Genomic DNA, 17,051 nt, shown 5'->3' on the forward strand with positions numbered 1-17,051 from the left:
CAAAATGAGTTAGAAAAGATATCCTCTCAGTTGTTTTTGATTCTTGGATCGACGCTTCGCAAGTCATCGACTATAAAAAGAAGAGACCATCGTGCTCTTTAACACAGCTTCAACCGCTACCACCGCAGTGACCAACTTTCACCAAGTTCTTCTCTGCAAGATCTACAGAAGCAACTCTTGTGGGCGTGGTGTGGAGAACGTGTGCCTAAAAAGCAAATCGTCTTTTTGTGCTGAATCTTTTCGGTGTATTGTGTCATCGGTGCGGACATTGCCAGTTTGAGTTTGCAACAATGAGACAAACAATTGTGGACCATTTTACTGAGCAGTTGCATCGGTTTCCTTCCCCCCAATCCTTTCCTTGAAATACTCCTCAAACGGGAACAACAGGAGTCTTGTGTCCAACGTCAGTCACCACTCCAACAATAACCACGACAGCAAACTTCTTTTAGACACTCCTCTGACTTCGAGTGACCCCTCGGACATCAGCAGAACTCTGGAATTATGAACAACAACAACCAATTTTACTTAACGTTACCCAGTGACAGTTCCATGGAGGTGTTTCCTAACAATAATTTGTGTTCTTACACGGCCAAATTATCTCATGCCATCCAATTAGATCACAAAGCATATTGGGAAGTGGCTTTGGTGGAAATGATTTACCCTACACATATCAAAAACATCACTGAAACTCAAAACACTTTCCAAGTCGAAATCTCGAATGACCAATTACAAGAAGAAATGAATAAAAAACGGGTTTTCAGGTGACACAAAGCCAGCAAACAATTCATCTTTCAGCATTTACACGTTTAAAATTTCGGCAGGCTCTTAATTTAGCGGTGAACATTTGGTGGACACAGTTGCTGACAGGTTCGAGGCAGCGTTTGGCAAAGCCCTGAAAAGAGTCGAAACAAGAGTTAAGATTGAGTACCATAAAGTGGCTCGACGCCTACTGATGAAATTTCAGGATAAAGCAATGTTGTCCATCAGGTTTAATGGTAGTTTGTTTGAAATTTTGGGTGGAGATCCACAGACGGTTAGCATATAATCTGATCCCGAAGATCAACAGTAATATGGATTTTTACAGGGCCTTTGGAAACCCTGTAGCACTGAACCATGGACTCAATTTGATCTTTGTATAATCCGATATGGTGGAGTACAAAGCAGTGGGACATACCTCCGTCCCGTAACTACGTGTCATTTCTTTCAACGTTGATTCTACCACGACCAATGACCAGTGGATTCTACCACGACCAATGGCCAGGAAATTTAAACACCTATCACGTACACCACGAATTTGTACAGCCTTACTATTTAGCCGTTAGTAAGTCGTATTTTGACACTGTTGACTGTTGAATATTTTGTCCCAGATCTCTTTTCATAGCAATGTTGACATTGCTATAAAAAGATATCTGGGACAAAATATTCAATTCTCCAAAGCGAAAGTCATGGTGAAACTCCATTTTCGAAAACGGTTCTCTAACGAGTTGTAAGTCATGTAACCATTGTACGAAGGCGTCGCTCGACAGCGAGGACATGGTTTAGGAGATATGCTGAAATCGGCCTTTCGTTCGATGGCAAATATTTGATAGATGCCGTATTGACGCACGGCAACGAATTTCTCAAAAATGTCATCATCTTCGACAAACAAGACCCCAAAGAAGCTTTCTTTGAGAGTAGGCAAAAAAACTTGATTCAAACGGGCAAAGACATTTTGGCCCGACGTGAAACTTCTAGAAATGCCATGGACGCTGGCGAGTCGGGCATTCCTGCTTCCCTCACGCCACAGCAAAGATATGGCAGAAAGAGACGACGAAGACACCCTTCCTGAGGACTTAGCACCCCTAGAGCAAAAAAGACCAAGAACATGAGAACCGTCCGAGACTTAGACGTTTTTGATTATTATAAAGCAGAGAAAAAAGAAAGAAATAAAATGATGCACTGAGAGTCTTACGCCTTTTCCAAGTCGGAACTGGATATGTTTTTCATGCCACCCACCCAGCAGTGTATTATTATTATTATTATTATTCTCAAGATTTGTTTCCCCATAAATATGCATACTTCTTTTGCCACTAGCATTATGTACCTAGACCCACAGAGAAAATATATGCTTGCTGAACATCTGGATACACCAGGTCTATGATTATTTTTTCATTTTAATAAAATTCTTCAATTTTACTATCTGTGGAGGGTAGTAAACAATCACACCCAAAGTACAGTCGGGGTCTGCATTTCATCACGGTTTAAAAGAACAAACTTGTCATAAAGTTAATAAAGTATTGATTTCTACACATCTCAGTCTGAGTCTTAAGTGTTTAACTGTATACACCTCTAGTTACTGATGAATCACGCCCACATGACAATCTGCTCTGAAGACATACAAGTTTCGCCCAAATTCGCGCCCTTCTCGTTTAATTATGACATTGAAATAGCATTAACGAAAGAATAATAATAATTGTCATAATGATAATGTAATTACTAGAATGAATCGCCCAAGCGCAACTCAGCCTCATGATGCCCTATGTCCTCTATAGGGTCTTCGTCAACGTTCTCGTCTCGTTCGGGCTTAAATTGATGCTGTCTAGCCTCAGCGAGCGAAATTTTCTTAAGATTCGTTACGTTCTAGGAGTTCAACTTCCTCACACGATGAATATGAACATGACAAATTTGCCGCAAATTCGCTTGAATCATGACTAAATTCAGTCATCACCACATTCGCTAAACTTGAGGGACTTCCCGACATTACATCACTTCCGGAAATCCTATTATCACGGGAAGCATACAAATATTTCAGGATCTTTTTCGGTAAAACATCGATAAATGCACACATTATCTTGATTTTCTTCTCTGTGAGTTAACATTTTGAATGCACATTTATAAGTTATATAGAGAAAAATGAACATTTTGTGATATAACGTGTATTACACTCTAGTGGACCTTTCAGCGAGTCAGTTGTTATTACCATTTTATAAGTCTTTGGTATATCTTGGCCGGTGTTCGAACCCGTGACATCACGCATCCGAGACGAACGCTCTAACCACTAGACCACCGGAACGGTCAAATAGGAAAAATAATTGTGATCAAAGTCCATGTAAACCAAAGTAGTTTCACAAATAGCGACAAATTACATTCGAGGAGTCTATCTCGACTTGACGGAAAAGGCCGGTGATGTTCCGATTTAAGGTGCAAAAGAAGTGCGATATACGGCCGTCTATTTAACGTAAAACAACATGTGCTAGCTGCGTTTCTCCCGATACTATATCCACCTAAGAAATCAAAGTAGACATACCTGTATTCGAAAATATATCATCCTGTCATTCGCGGAACATTATAGAAACTGAGAACCGTAATTTCCGAAGGAACTTCCGGCATGCCAGAAACATGATAAACGTATGATTATTATCATAACTGGTGAGAAGTTTGCGACAAGTAACGGATTTCACTACGAAAGTGCTTTTACTGTTTTATCTCTCCATGAGGCAGAATATTAAGTATTAATTTATTTAGCTCAAACACTGTCATTCAAGCATGTTCCTAAACTTACAAAGATAAAGTTAGATTATTTTTAAGTATGTAGATCTCAGCAAAATCTTTGCTTTGCTTCTTGTCAGCAACAACTATCACGAAATTAAAGACATTTTTCACCACGTAAGTGTGCTATTGTTTCTCCCTGTTTTATATTTTGCTTTTGTTTAAAAGATGCCAGCTAATAATTCCTATAAATCTAAATGAGTTTTCATCATTGATTTCGGACAGCAACAAAAAGGAGCTATTTATTACAAACTGACGTAGGTTTCCAAATTAGATCGATTGACTTGTAAACATGGGTAACAGTGTGACTATCATAGTCCTTGAAATCAGCATACTTAAGTTAGATATCACTTCCTGTCATACTGTACGTTAAAGAATTCCATGGTCGAAATTATTATTTAACCATACCTCCTCATTTTTGGTCAAGCATTGCATTTCGCAAAGGTTAGCAGGAGTATTTAAAATTAAATAAATGTGATATACCATGAAAATCCATGAATAGTTCGCATAGGGAAATACTTAAGTACCGAATGAATGCAGTTATAGGACAGGCCTAAACAACATAGGCCCTGATCTTCTTTCCCATAATGCACTGGCAAATCATGGTCTGAGCTGTTTTGTCTACTGATTACCCCTAACAAACTGCCTAGACCCGATTCTGTCAATACATTATGCGACGGCAGATCTGGGTCTATACGGTTTATAGTTGACCAAAAGATTTTATTTATATTTCGGTTCTTGCCTGTTGCGCTTGTAACACATGTAACGCGCTGCAATCCATACTCTAGAATTTTGATAAATATTTCAAGTTAGTGTTGACGAACTCCAGAAGTTAGTATGTTGTTGGATAGGTTTTGTATTTCTTGTAAATATGTAAAAGAACACGAAACATTCTAGTATAAAGGACACGCTAGACTAATTATTGATACTGCACGATTGCTCAACACTCCATAAAAAAAGTTATTTCAAGGCGCCAGAGGAACTGTAATTACCATCAATTATCTGAGTGTACTGACAACCAAATCTGTATACTCTGCATGGAGATGCTGAGATCATACTGTTTTAATGCAATTAAACATTTTAATAAGGCGAGTTTTTGTTTTTTACGGCACTAATTGTTTACAAATTCCTTGCAAGAAGCTAACAGTTCTTCCAGGAGTATATCTTACAAGTCCTTGAATTCCTTTACTTCTTATCAAACGTTCTCATTCTCAGAAGAGGGTGTACCGGTTTCTTTGGAGCACTATTGGAGAGTGTATGATACAGTCAGAAGTATTATTTATCCACCTTAGCTACTATGTTCTATATCAGAAAAGATCAGGTCAGGTAGGAGAAAAGTCTGAAGTGAAGTGGTATCCATATCCTATAATCAGAAATTATTGGGCCACTACTTAAACAATTTTTCCCACATGTTGAAAAAATGCAAATCCCCAAAGTGGTTCTAAAATGTGTCGGTTTAATTTTGTGAAGAAAGTTTCAGCTAGCAAAATGTATGACTTGTCTGTAAACTACTGTACTCTACCAACGAACATCACTGGTATTTTTCTCTTGCTGAAATTGCAAATGTGGTCCTAATGCCCCTTTCACCCAAAGAAAAGAACAGAATCGAAATTAATAACTGGAGTGCATTGTTTATCGTATACATTTACGTTTAGTTATTTACATAAAATGTGTATGCATATCAATAGCGTTCTTGAAATAGATTTTTTACGGATTGAATATTCCGTTTAAAGGTCAATAAGGTTTTTACTGTTAACCTCTTATTATTACCAATAACCGAAATGAGACTCTAAACTTTTTGTCAATCGACTCGACAGTGTTCACTAGGTCATAGCCTACTTAAGGCATCATATAATCTCTTTGAACCGTGATAACTTGTCAGCTCTTGAAAACTTGGTGTGCACGATTATGAGAATTCTCAACATTATCATGAATGCTGTTTTCATCAACGGTTTAATCGGTTATAAAACAGACTTTTGAGAAGACGTGGTCCACTCTTTACGTATTGACCAGAAGCTGAGATTTTGTAGTAATCCCTTTAATGCCACATACTCAAACCTGAATATAGCATCTGATTTACATTAAGACTGTATCGCCTTGGAATTATACTTATTATTCAAAAACTGTTTGCCATTCAAGTATTATCTAGTGTGTTATGATGATGGTGATTCTGTTGGAGTTTATAACATCATATATATATATATATATATATATATATATATATATATATATATATATATATATATATATATATATATATATATAGAGAGAGAGAGAGAGAGAGAGAGAGAGAGAGAGAGAGAGAGAGAGATACAAACATTGAAAATACAATTCTTACTATGAAATATTCTTGTCATCTTTGAAGGTTGAAAACGCATACCTACTCATTAATTCTTCAATATGAAATGCATTATCATTTATACACAAGACGGAGATGCTGTTCCATCTTGGAACACTTAATGATAAATGAAGTCTATTGCTATAGCCAATAACTAATTTTCTGTTCATACATTTTATAAATTTTGTCCGTAGATATGCGCAATATATTGTACGTTTTCATAATCTTTCTTTTATTCAAAGAAACAATATATAAATTTATGTAAAACCAAATCTGTTGAAGTACGCCAAATATGTTATCTCGCATCGTATCAGCATCATCCAATAGGTTGGATTTGAAAATATTCATAACCGTTAAGAAGTACATAGGAGGTACTGGAAATCTGAAACATGCAACATTAAAAAACAAAAGTGTATATAGAATAATATTTATCATACATGGTTTCATTCTCATATGCATAGTGTTCTCAAATACTCTCAAATGCATAGTGTTCTCAAATGCATAGTGTTCTCATATGCATAGTGTTCTCAAATGCTCTCAAATGCATAGTGTTCTCAAATTCATAGTGTTCTCATATGCATAGTGTTCTCAAATGCATAGTGTTCTCATATCTTATTAATTTTATAAATCTGCGGTCGAGAGATTTATGAAAAACAGATCATCAAGAAATTAAATTAGTTAAAACAATATTTAATGTTCAGAATGAATTCCAATATTCTTGATTATCCTGCTGCACCTCTACGATACAATCCAGAATGTTTTTCAAAGGATTCACAAAAGTTGAAAGTACGTATTAAATCAGTCAATAAGCCCTTTAGAAATTCCAATGGATGTTTAATATAAATAATTCCTTTCGAATTAGAACACAACTGATTACAAATGGATTCCCAGAGAGGGAGCGTAAACGGGAGTGAATTATTTGTTTACCAAAATGTTTACTTATACACATTTTCGCTTGACTTCTAATGTAATAGATTGGGAACCACTCCAATGAGAAATTCCAATATAATTGTAAACATGAATTCACCCAGAACGTTCCGAGCTCAAATACTTGTATAAATCCTGTATACAACTTGTAATCGTGGTTAAAATTTAGCTTTGTATAATCTGTTTACAACTTACAATCATGGACAAAAGCTAACTACACAATATATATTAAATATACATAACATCGTGAATGAGGTACAGGCTATATAGATATTGATCAATGTGGATTGTATCAAGCGGTATAAGGCACCATTCCCAGGACACTCGAAGAAGTTATGAAATTCAAAGGCCATGTAACAGATTATTGAAACTCTCAGGTAAACCTGATACTTAGTGCTTGAGTTTCTCTGCTTTGATTCTGCACAGGAAATGCTCATGAAGCTGAGGTCATCAGTTATTAGTTGGAGTATTAGTGGCACGTGACTTTATGGGCGGGAATGTCAATGTTGAGTAAAGTTTTATAAAGTGTCCAATGATTGACTCTATCACATGCCTTGCCAGCGTCCACAAAACATGAACATATAGAGCTGTAATGTTCTAAAATGATGCTAACACTTAAGGCCATAGAGACATAAGTCTTTTGAATGTTGTTTTATTTAAAATCCAAAATTGTTATCACAAAGTGATACTTAACATCCTTGCAGTACAATACATTCAAGCGAACAAACATACAATTAATTAAAATTATTTAAAGAAGTCGATAATCTAAAAATTAAAATATTTATACATACAAAATTCTGAATGTGGACATTACCACCACCAACATCCACCCCTCTGCCTTCGATTAGATATGGCAGGTTGGATCTGAGACAGTGACATCGTTTATAAAAATGTTAATGGGGACTTGCATGCTAAAAGAACATAATGTTTAATTAAATCTTTATTAACACTATTTCGTGAGGATTCAAAATAATTTTTTCACCTATTGCATATATTATTTTCATCCTGGTTAATGGCTGTTAAATTCGCAACCTATTGTAAGTTGCAGCTTTTTGTTGAACTTGCGTTCAGAATTTACGTTGGTTTAAACATTCAAATTTATTTGCAATCGTGTCTGCTCTATGATTTAATTGTTCCTTCCAAGGGTATACTTAAATTGAACTCTAGCTTTGGGCTTATATCACTACGACACCCTGACGAGGTTTACCGTTATCATGCCACACAAAGTAAGCACTTCGTGCATAGACGTGCAGGTCTTTACACAGTCATTCCAGCCCGGGAAAACGCGGTGACCTTGTTTGGATTTTTCCCGTTAAGTATTTACCAGAGTTGGACAAAGCTGTTAATATATATGTGGAGAACCTAATCTGTTTCATATGCACAGGATTACTTCAAACATGATCATTACAGACCGTTACACAATGAAGGATACGCAGTTTAATAAAGGCGCAGATGGTTTTAGTATAATTCACATTTTTGCCGACAGTAAAGTCTGACCAATTAATTTTGGATTTCAGATTTAACGGTCTATGTGGGCTTGAATCGAGACCGGAAAGTATGACATCATTGGTAGTCGTTAAAGAAGGTCGATGGTAGGATCATACTAGGGACTGAAATATTCTCGTATCATTTACAACGGAATGAGCAGATTTGTGTTCAGACACATGATCCCACTAAGAGACACAACTGTTAAAATCACTGAGAAAAGTAACATTTTCTAGTCAGATCTAACATAACCATATTCTTCACGACGTTAACGTCAAAAGTAAATCGTGGTATTATTGCAATCTCCAAACTTTTGAGCTTTTAGCATCTTGTTTACAGTAGTTTGTCCAAGCAATCTACAAATTCCCCAAAGTTTTGAGAGAGAAAAAATCCCATGGTAAAACAATATTTGTAAAGAACATAGAGGAATCACTTGTCTTATCTCTTATTATTGAGGTGTTGTACTTATATACTACTTGGAGGAGATCTACCATATAACACACCCAGATGGCCGTAAGGTTTACATATTTGAATGTCTTTAGAAGATTGCGTTGGTGATACAACTGATTTATGGAAGATTGATGAAAGACAGTTAAACTCACTGCTGAATAGTCACAATTAACAAAAAAACTAGATATATCGGATAAAGTTCTCACATTTTGTATATTTCTAGTTTCAGAACAACAGTTATAGAAACATATGCGTGAAGTGGCTACTAATTAGTTGAGTCCAAAATAGGAAAAGTCGGTGTACATAGTTTGATTTGTACTCTGATAGTAGTCTCCTTGGCTACGCATCCACATTTATTATCGATATGTTGGTGTGGTTATCGCTGGTGATTATGATACTGGCGTAAGTATCATATTTCGTCCGTAGATTCCCCACCTTGATTGGCTTAAATCCAGAGATAAGCTTCATATGGGAGGAAATGACATATTCAAGAATTTCAGGGCCATACGTGTTACAAATATACATGTATCGGTGTCGCATTAGACTCAACGTGCCTAAGGGTGAGGATGCTGTTTTCCTATGATAATACATGTAGTACCATGGTAAGTGGATGGTACAATTGCAAACGTATTAGTCAGTCGACAATATAGATATTTATGCGATGGTTTCAGAATAAATCCAGCGCTTTTGATGTCGTTGTTCAATAGGGAACTAACCACTGTAGCAAATGTTTTATATTTTTCCAAATCCTTGTCTGAGGCATCGGCGTCTTCTGAAGATGTAATATATTTTAATACAGTTGCAGTGTGATTTCATTCACCCTCATCTGAAATTTACTATCTTGCATTTCTGATGCTGTACCGCAAAGAGCAGAGCAGACATACACCAGTCCTAATATATTTGCTGTTGAAATGGGTGCATTATGTAGCGTCGTGTATGTTACAGGACTCACGGTACTAATTCAGTTCCCATAGTAAACCTATGCAAACACCATGATATTAAAAATTCAATAACTTAATATTTCTTAGTATTCATGATCAAACCCATATTTATCGGTATAGACGAAACCTGGATGTCAGCTTCTATGTATAGAAAAGGATATGAAACGCGGCATTTTGTGGACCTGCATGTGTTTGAAACATGTTCTTTCAATTCCTCACGAAAGAGTCAGGTGCTAATTGTAGTAATGAGTGTTCCAAACTCAAGAGTGTTAAAGGACTGAAATTCCATAAATAAATGAACATCTCTATTTTTTCACTTTCAACTAGGATAAGCTCTCAAAAGATTCTTTTTCCTAAAACATGACTTACATTATTAACCTATTATGGCCAGTTAAACCCACATACGCTTTATTTTATGTTCACACATTTCCAGGCTGGTTCCCATTTTTCCATATTATTAGCACCGTGTGTCCTATATCCACCCTTGATTTTCTTGACATACCTAGGAGTATGTTATTGTTGTTGTTGTTGTTGTGTGGTTTAATGCCATTTTTCAGCACACGATAGGCTATACATGGCGGCCAGTATTAATGGTGGAGGAAGAACCAGGGAAAACCCCAGAAAGAACCACCGACCCATGAGAAACTACTGGCAAGCTTTCTCACATACCCACACCTAGGAGTAGTAGTTCAATACATAAGTAAGTAATGTGCATAGTTCCTATTGTCAAAGATTACATTAGTGAATATTAAATTATACTGCAAGTTCATGTTCACCTAAAGAGCAATGGTGGATTTCAGGTAACATTTAAATAGTTTAGCTTTATTTAAGAAAATCAGAAAAAGAAACTAAAACAGAGCTGTCTAAAAAGAGTCACCTTTTTAATATTACCATTATCTCTCTTCAATTTCATACTGAAATATATGCCCAGCCTTGTCATATTTATGTATTTAATGAGTAAAAGGTCAAGGTGACCATCTATATGTACATGTATTATTACAGAAAAAGAGATTTAAATGTCAAAAATTACTTAAAATTCCTCCCAGAAGACATATAATTTAAAACGAAAGTAAGGTAGACAAAAGACCGATAAAATGCAAAATATGAAGTCTCAAAACATTCACTGAAAGAAATTAGTGGGATGCAAAGTCATGAAAGGTCATCACCATTAAGCATGGTGGATAAGACCTAAGTGATCATATCTGAATCATTATGTCTCAGAACACTGGGGAATTACTCTATACACGGAAAAGTGTATAAGTTTTATATATGTATTGCTTAGATATAACCAAAGTGCAAAACACGCCACCTAGCATAGTCAAATCTACACACTGCCCCACCCCCTTGCCAACAGTTGATATCTCTGAATATGTATTAATATGCAACTGAAAGTTACTCTGTGGTTTACAAAAGGTATTAATTTTGCTTGTTATCCACAAATAGAACCAAATGATTGCATTTATAGTAAAGTTAATTGCACTTGCATATGTGGAGTCACTGTATTGCTGTGGCTGTCTATAGGACTCACAGTACTAATTCAGTTCCCATAGTAAACCGATGCAAACACCATGATATTAAAAATTCAATAACTTAAAATTTCTGAGTGCTCATGATCAAACCTATATTTATCAGTACAGATGAAACCTGGATGTCAGCTTCTGTGTAGAGGAAAGGATATGAGCCGCGGCATTTTGTGAGCCTGCATGTATCTAAAACATACTTTGAATTAGTGCTTTCAATTCCGCATCAAAAGGTCAAGTGCTAAGTTTAGTAATGCGTGTTCCAAACTCAAGACTGTTAATAGACTGAAATTATGTCAATAAAACAATGTCTCTAATTTTTTTCACTTACAACTAGGATTCTTTATCCTAAATCATAACATTATTAACCAATCCTGGCCAATCAAATCCATATATACTCTATTTTATGTTCACCCATTTCCATGCTTGTTTGCATTTTTCCACATAGTACAGTTTGTCCTGTGTCCTATAAGTAACATTTCTTTTGTATGATGTCCGGCGGCAGTGTTTTTCGCTGTTAGCATTCGTGGCTTTAAACGTTCTGATTTTGTTTTGGTTTATCCTCGATTTGCTGTTGAATTCTAGCCCTAGGAAATAATTTGAGCTGAATATTCTTTTATAAAATAAATCTCCTTGGCACAAATGACCGGCAGCCGTTCCACAATCTTCATATTGTATTTCTAAAAACTTTGAATGGATAGCTTAAAATAACAACGAAAAGTATATAAATTGTTGGGAGAGGTATTCTGACACATGGAATGTAGCGAGTGAGAGATAAAGAGAAAATGAGAGAAAAACTTTAATATTCTGACACACGGAATGTAGCCAGTGAGAGATACAGAGAAAATGAGAGAAAAACAATAATATTCTGACACATGGAATGTAGCCAGTAAGAGATACAGAGAAAATGAGAGAAAAACACTAATATGATACCACATGTTCAAGAATTATTATTCGTTTCAAGCAGGAATCGAACCTGTGGAGCAGCTAACCGTTAACTATCGCCTAGCTCTCATGTAAAAACACTATAACCCACACGTCATGCGCTTATCCAATAAAAACGATGGAACAAGGTTGACGATACGGACTAGAGATGCACAAGAACTCAATCCCCAGGAAAGAGCAATTTAACAGTTAGCTACTGGATTTCCCTTTAGAAAAGCAAGATATATACATGGACAGTATAGCCTATAAACCAAACAAAGAGGAATGAGTTTGTCTCGGAGTCCCAGATCATGTGTTTGGATAGATGATTATATCAAAGAAATTTATGTAGAATCACACCAATATAATGAAAAGGATTAGAGAGTTATAATAAGTTCCATGCAGGAATCAAACCCGTGTCGTAGTGTTAAAGTTATTTCTTCTCTTGACGGAAGAGCCTGACTAGCTGAATAGGATGTGAAACCGGTTTGTAAGTGTGCTCTAGCCAGTATTTGCGTCAATATGTAGTATAGTGTTTGGCTTTTTATCTGAATGATATTTAGAGCAAATAAGTCACTTAAATCTACTTTAGTGATTTTAAAACAGATTAACAGATGAAGCGTAACTGACTCGAGTGGTTCTAACTAACGATTACGTGGTTTCTGTTTATGATGAAACAACTGGCATGAGTGGGAATTCCTTTGAAATTCTCATTCAAGTGAACGAGTCGGGTTTCGAATTGAAAATCTCATTCAAGTTAACGGGTGTGGGGTTTCTAATTGAAAATCTCATTGAAGTGGAACAAGTTAGTTTCGAACTGAAATTCTAATTCAAGTGAATAGAGTGGTGTTTTGCCTTGCAATTCTCATTGAAGTGAGCGAGTGGGTTTGGAACTGAAATTTTCATTCAACTGGAACGAGTAAATTTCGCCTTGAAATCGTCATAACTTCGTCTGAGAACGGCACTTCTCTCGACGTTCAAAGTGCTATGTATTTTGTATTAGTGAAGAACATTGACGTACATTAGAACTTGATCTACATTTCTAAATTTTCCCTTTTAAATGGAGTTCTAATACTCCAACTGCATCGATTATGAACAGCAGAAGCACGTTTTAATAAATGCTCAGCCTTTGGAACATTTAAAGTGAATTATAGGCTCAATTAAAAACTAAATCAAAATATGGGCTACATACTATTGTTTGAGTTCCTTCTAAAAAAGTGCAACACGGCTTAAGAACTGAAGAAATATTCGCTGGATCATTGTTGGAAATTGTATATAACATCGAAAACCCAGGGATTGTCGCTGTTTACAAATCTTCATATAACTGTGTTATTCATCCCAAGACGTAACTCTTTTTTAAGCTTATTTTCTCAGGGATTTAGTTACCTTGGAAATAAAACTAGAAACGAAAGGAACTATTCGAAAAATGATGATTAAAACTTCGTACGTGAAAGCTATATTTAATATAAATTGTACCTCACATATGGCCAAGTGATGAATTTGGAACATTTTGATAACGTGGGTGGATCACTGTTAATTGAATTTTGTTTCAATAGTTATGAATATAATCTAGTGTAAAGAGAATTCGTTCTCATCAACAAATGTATCCGACAGCTTGTTAAATTCGCTAAAAACATTGCCGTATCAAATGTACTGTCGTATCTAATAATCAGCAAAGTCAGAACTTTGCTGGTTATGTTTTGGCCAGTAATATAATTTTGTCTCTTTCTAAGACTTCGTTATTCATTTAGCATGCACCCCTGAATAGAAACGTAGCTAAATATTAAATCTCGCGTGCAGTGTTTTTTTTTTTTTCGTCTCAGTGATTGAAAATTTATCATGGATATGGTCGATCAGTTTGTATGTTGTACAGGTTATTACCTGTTATCGTAGACAGGAACTTCCGGTATGCCGGATGCATGCCGGAAGGTAATTTGTTTCGTGCAATTTTTATCACAACTTGTCATGTCTATTTTTTGCAACGAGTATCAGAAAAGAATTCATTTTCATTGCAGTGGAAAGAATGATAATTTCTTGCTTGGAATACACAATCAGTTTTGCACATGTATTTGTTTTACTGTTATGTGCAAAAAATAGCAGAATTATTATTTAACGTACAACAAACATTGCCTGCTCTCTATTGCAGAAGTAAGACAGTAATGGACATTCTCGATTGCACAATTCTCTCTATATGATTGTGTTCATTTCTGACAATTTTAAGTTATTTATAACTTTGATTGACTGAAAATTAAAATGAAGAAAAAATTTGTTTTAGCCTAAAGTTTACCTATACGTAGCGGCGCTCTTAATGCTGACTAAATCTGGAACGTCACACCCTATGATTAATCTGATGAAATGTGCTGTTAATGAGAGTCTTCTGGTATACTTAGGTATATCATGACGCTTCCAGTAAAAAAGGTGTGTTACTAAATATTATTGTACCATGAAAATCAAAATGTATTGCATGAATAACGAGAATATGGACCTGCTTATGCAACCATTTCTGTTTCTCTCTTTCTCCCTCCCTCAATATTTTCTTGCTTTAACCAAACAAAATATTCCTCCAACTATATTAAAATATGCACTGATATGTTCTCTTCAGTTCAACAGGCATTGGAAGCGTTGCATTTATGCACTATAGAAATTTGATCACGTGACAATAACCGAATCGCCTCGGTCAATACGAATCGAAGCGATACGTTGCGATGGAAAGAGTCATACTAGCACGAACGTATCATACCGGAAAGAACAATGACACAAGAGGATAGCTGAAAAAAATGTTACTGAAAAATATTACGATCCAGGGGATTAATTTACAAAAATTGTTTTTCCGGACAACAAAATAATATTTATTTACATTATAGCAAAGCACAAGTGGGTTAATAAACAATGAATCCTTACACTTTTGTAAAAGAAATTTCTCTGCATTCTTCTGTGAAAATAGGAATCCTAGCTTTGGAAAGGTTTGTTATTATGATGAAACTAATTATTGACATTTCTCATTTAAAAAATGCAGATCTTTAATGATCTTTACATATGAATGTTCCTAGATAATAAAATAGATTGCCGTCACAAGAATGTGTCATGGATGATGAAAAGTCTCTGATATGACAAATGATGACATATTCACACATTCTTGTCTTGCTGGCCATTAAGTCCAGTTAATTTGTGAAATTATTATTGCAATTTATGTTAATTAATGGTATTCATTAAAGATATGAATATATTGGCAGGATATTATATGAAACGTAATATATTTTTATAAATGCAAACAAATAATGTTAGTCTGCAAGTTCTCAGACTTCGATTCAGTGCTGAGTAATATCAGTATGCGTCCATTTATTTGTTCTACTGTACAACATGCAAAGAATGACTATATAAAAAAATAAGTAAGAAAGAGAAACATAGAGAGAGATGATGATGATGATGATGATGATGATGATGATGATGAAACAGTATAAGAAAACGTACGGTGCTATTACGATATTACAAGAACTAAGCACTTGTAGAGACATAACTGCATGAAATTTTATCATAGTTTGTTTTAGCACACATTAACAACTTCACTGGTTATGAATGTATTCTTTGTTTGAAAATAATGCAATTTGAAAACAATCTGGAAAAGTGATGAAGTAATTATTGGACTTCACTCCGAAAACTACCAGCACGATGTGTCGTACAGGATTGAGCTTTAGCACGTATACAGCACACGCTAGAAAAAGCATTGTTAATGAATTAGTCATTTGATTGCGCATGTTTCACTTCTTGCTTGACAGGCGATATGATTACATATCATTGTCTTAATTCACGCTTCTTTTCAACATTTTTGTTGTTGTTGGTCTTTTACATTCTTTTACAAGACATACTAATATCCACTCTATTGCCAGCATAGTAATATTGACAAGCGCTTTCTTTCACATAGTTCATTAAGCCTGTGCAATAAAAAATCATTCTTTGTTAATTTTACCACCAACGACGTCCTGATACGAACCTCAGCGAAAGGCTGATGGGAATGTAGGTGCGATAACAGTTGTATATGCTATGAATAACTTTAGTTTTAATTATATCACTGTTTCTTATCTTTTCATGTCCTGCAACTAATCTCAACAGAAACATTTTATTGGTTTTTATAAATGTCACCCAATGTCTTGTTCGCAGGTGTTTTTCTTATACGTGTATCATTCAAGAATACAAAATGCTTGTTTTATTGCCTATGTTTGTGAGGTTCAGTGATAGAGGATTCACTTTATTCGATCATAAATAACATTCCAAGACGATGACACTTTAATAGGAAAAAGTGATGAACATAAAATCCTTTAAGATTATGCAGTTGATAAAGACTTTCTGTCATTCCTAATTAAAGATTATTATCTGAAAGTTTTCAAACATTTGGGAGCACATTATAGAAAATAGAAATCCTCAAACATTAATAAAAAATTTGTACCAATCTTTCCATTTCTCGAGTGTCATTCAAATCAGATTTCAGTGATGTACATGCTGTACAATTATTTCAAGCTATTTTCTTTCCTCTCTGATTGCTTGTGACGCAGTTTGGTCGCCATACATGGAAACGACAACTATAAAATTATCTAAAAATCGAAAACTCTCAAGAATAAACAGTAAATCATGATAATAACTTCAAAATGATCACTATTATTTGTACATGAGAAAAATAAATCCGTGCTAAACAAAATCTAAATGCATTATATATGTATGGAAGTCACTTATACCAGATATGTACCAATAGAGCGATGTGTATCGGGAAGATCGATATTTTCGTGACGAGTCCATATATTGTCTCGCTACCCTGTTATCGCGATACGCACGACTACAACCTTAATGCTAAAGATAATTAGGTCATTTAAAAAAAATTGTTGGCATCAAAAAAAAAAAGATTTTGTTAAGTAGACATTAATTGTAATTTTTATAAGATAAAGA

Source organism: Sinohyriopsis cumingii, chromosome 18 (genome assembly GCF_028554795.1).
Source record: "Sinohyriopsis cumingii isolate HCF-2022 chromosome 18, ASM2855479v2, whole genome shotgun sequence".
NCBI classification, from domain to species: domain Eukaryota; kingdom Metazoa; phylum Mollusca; class Bivalvia; order Unionida; family Unionidae; genus Sinohyriopsis; species Sinohyriopsis cumingii.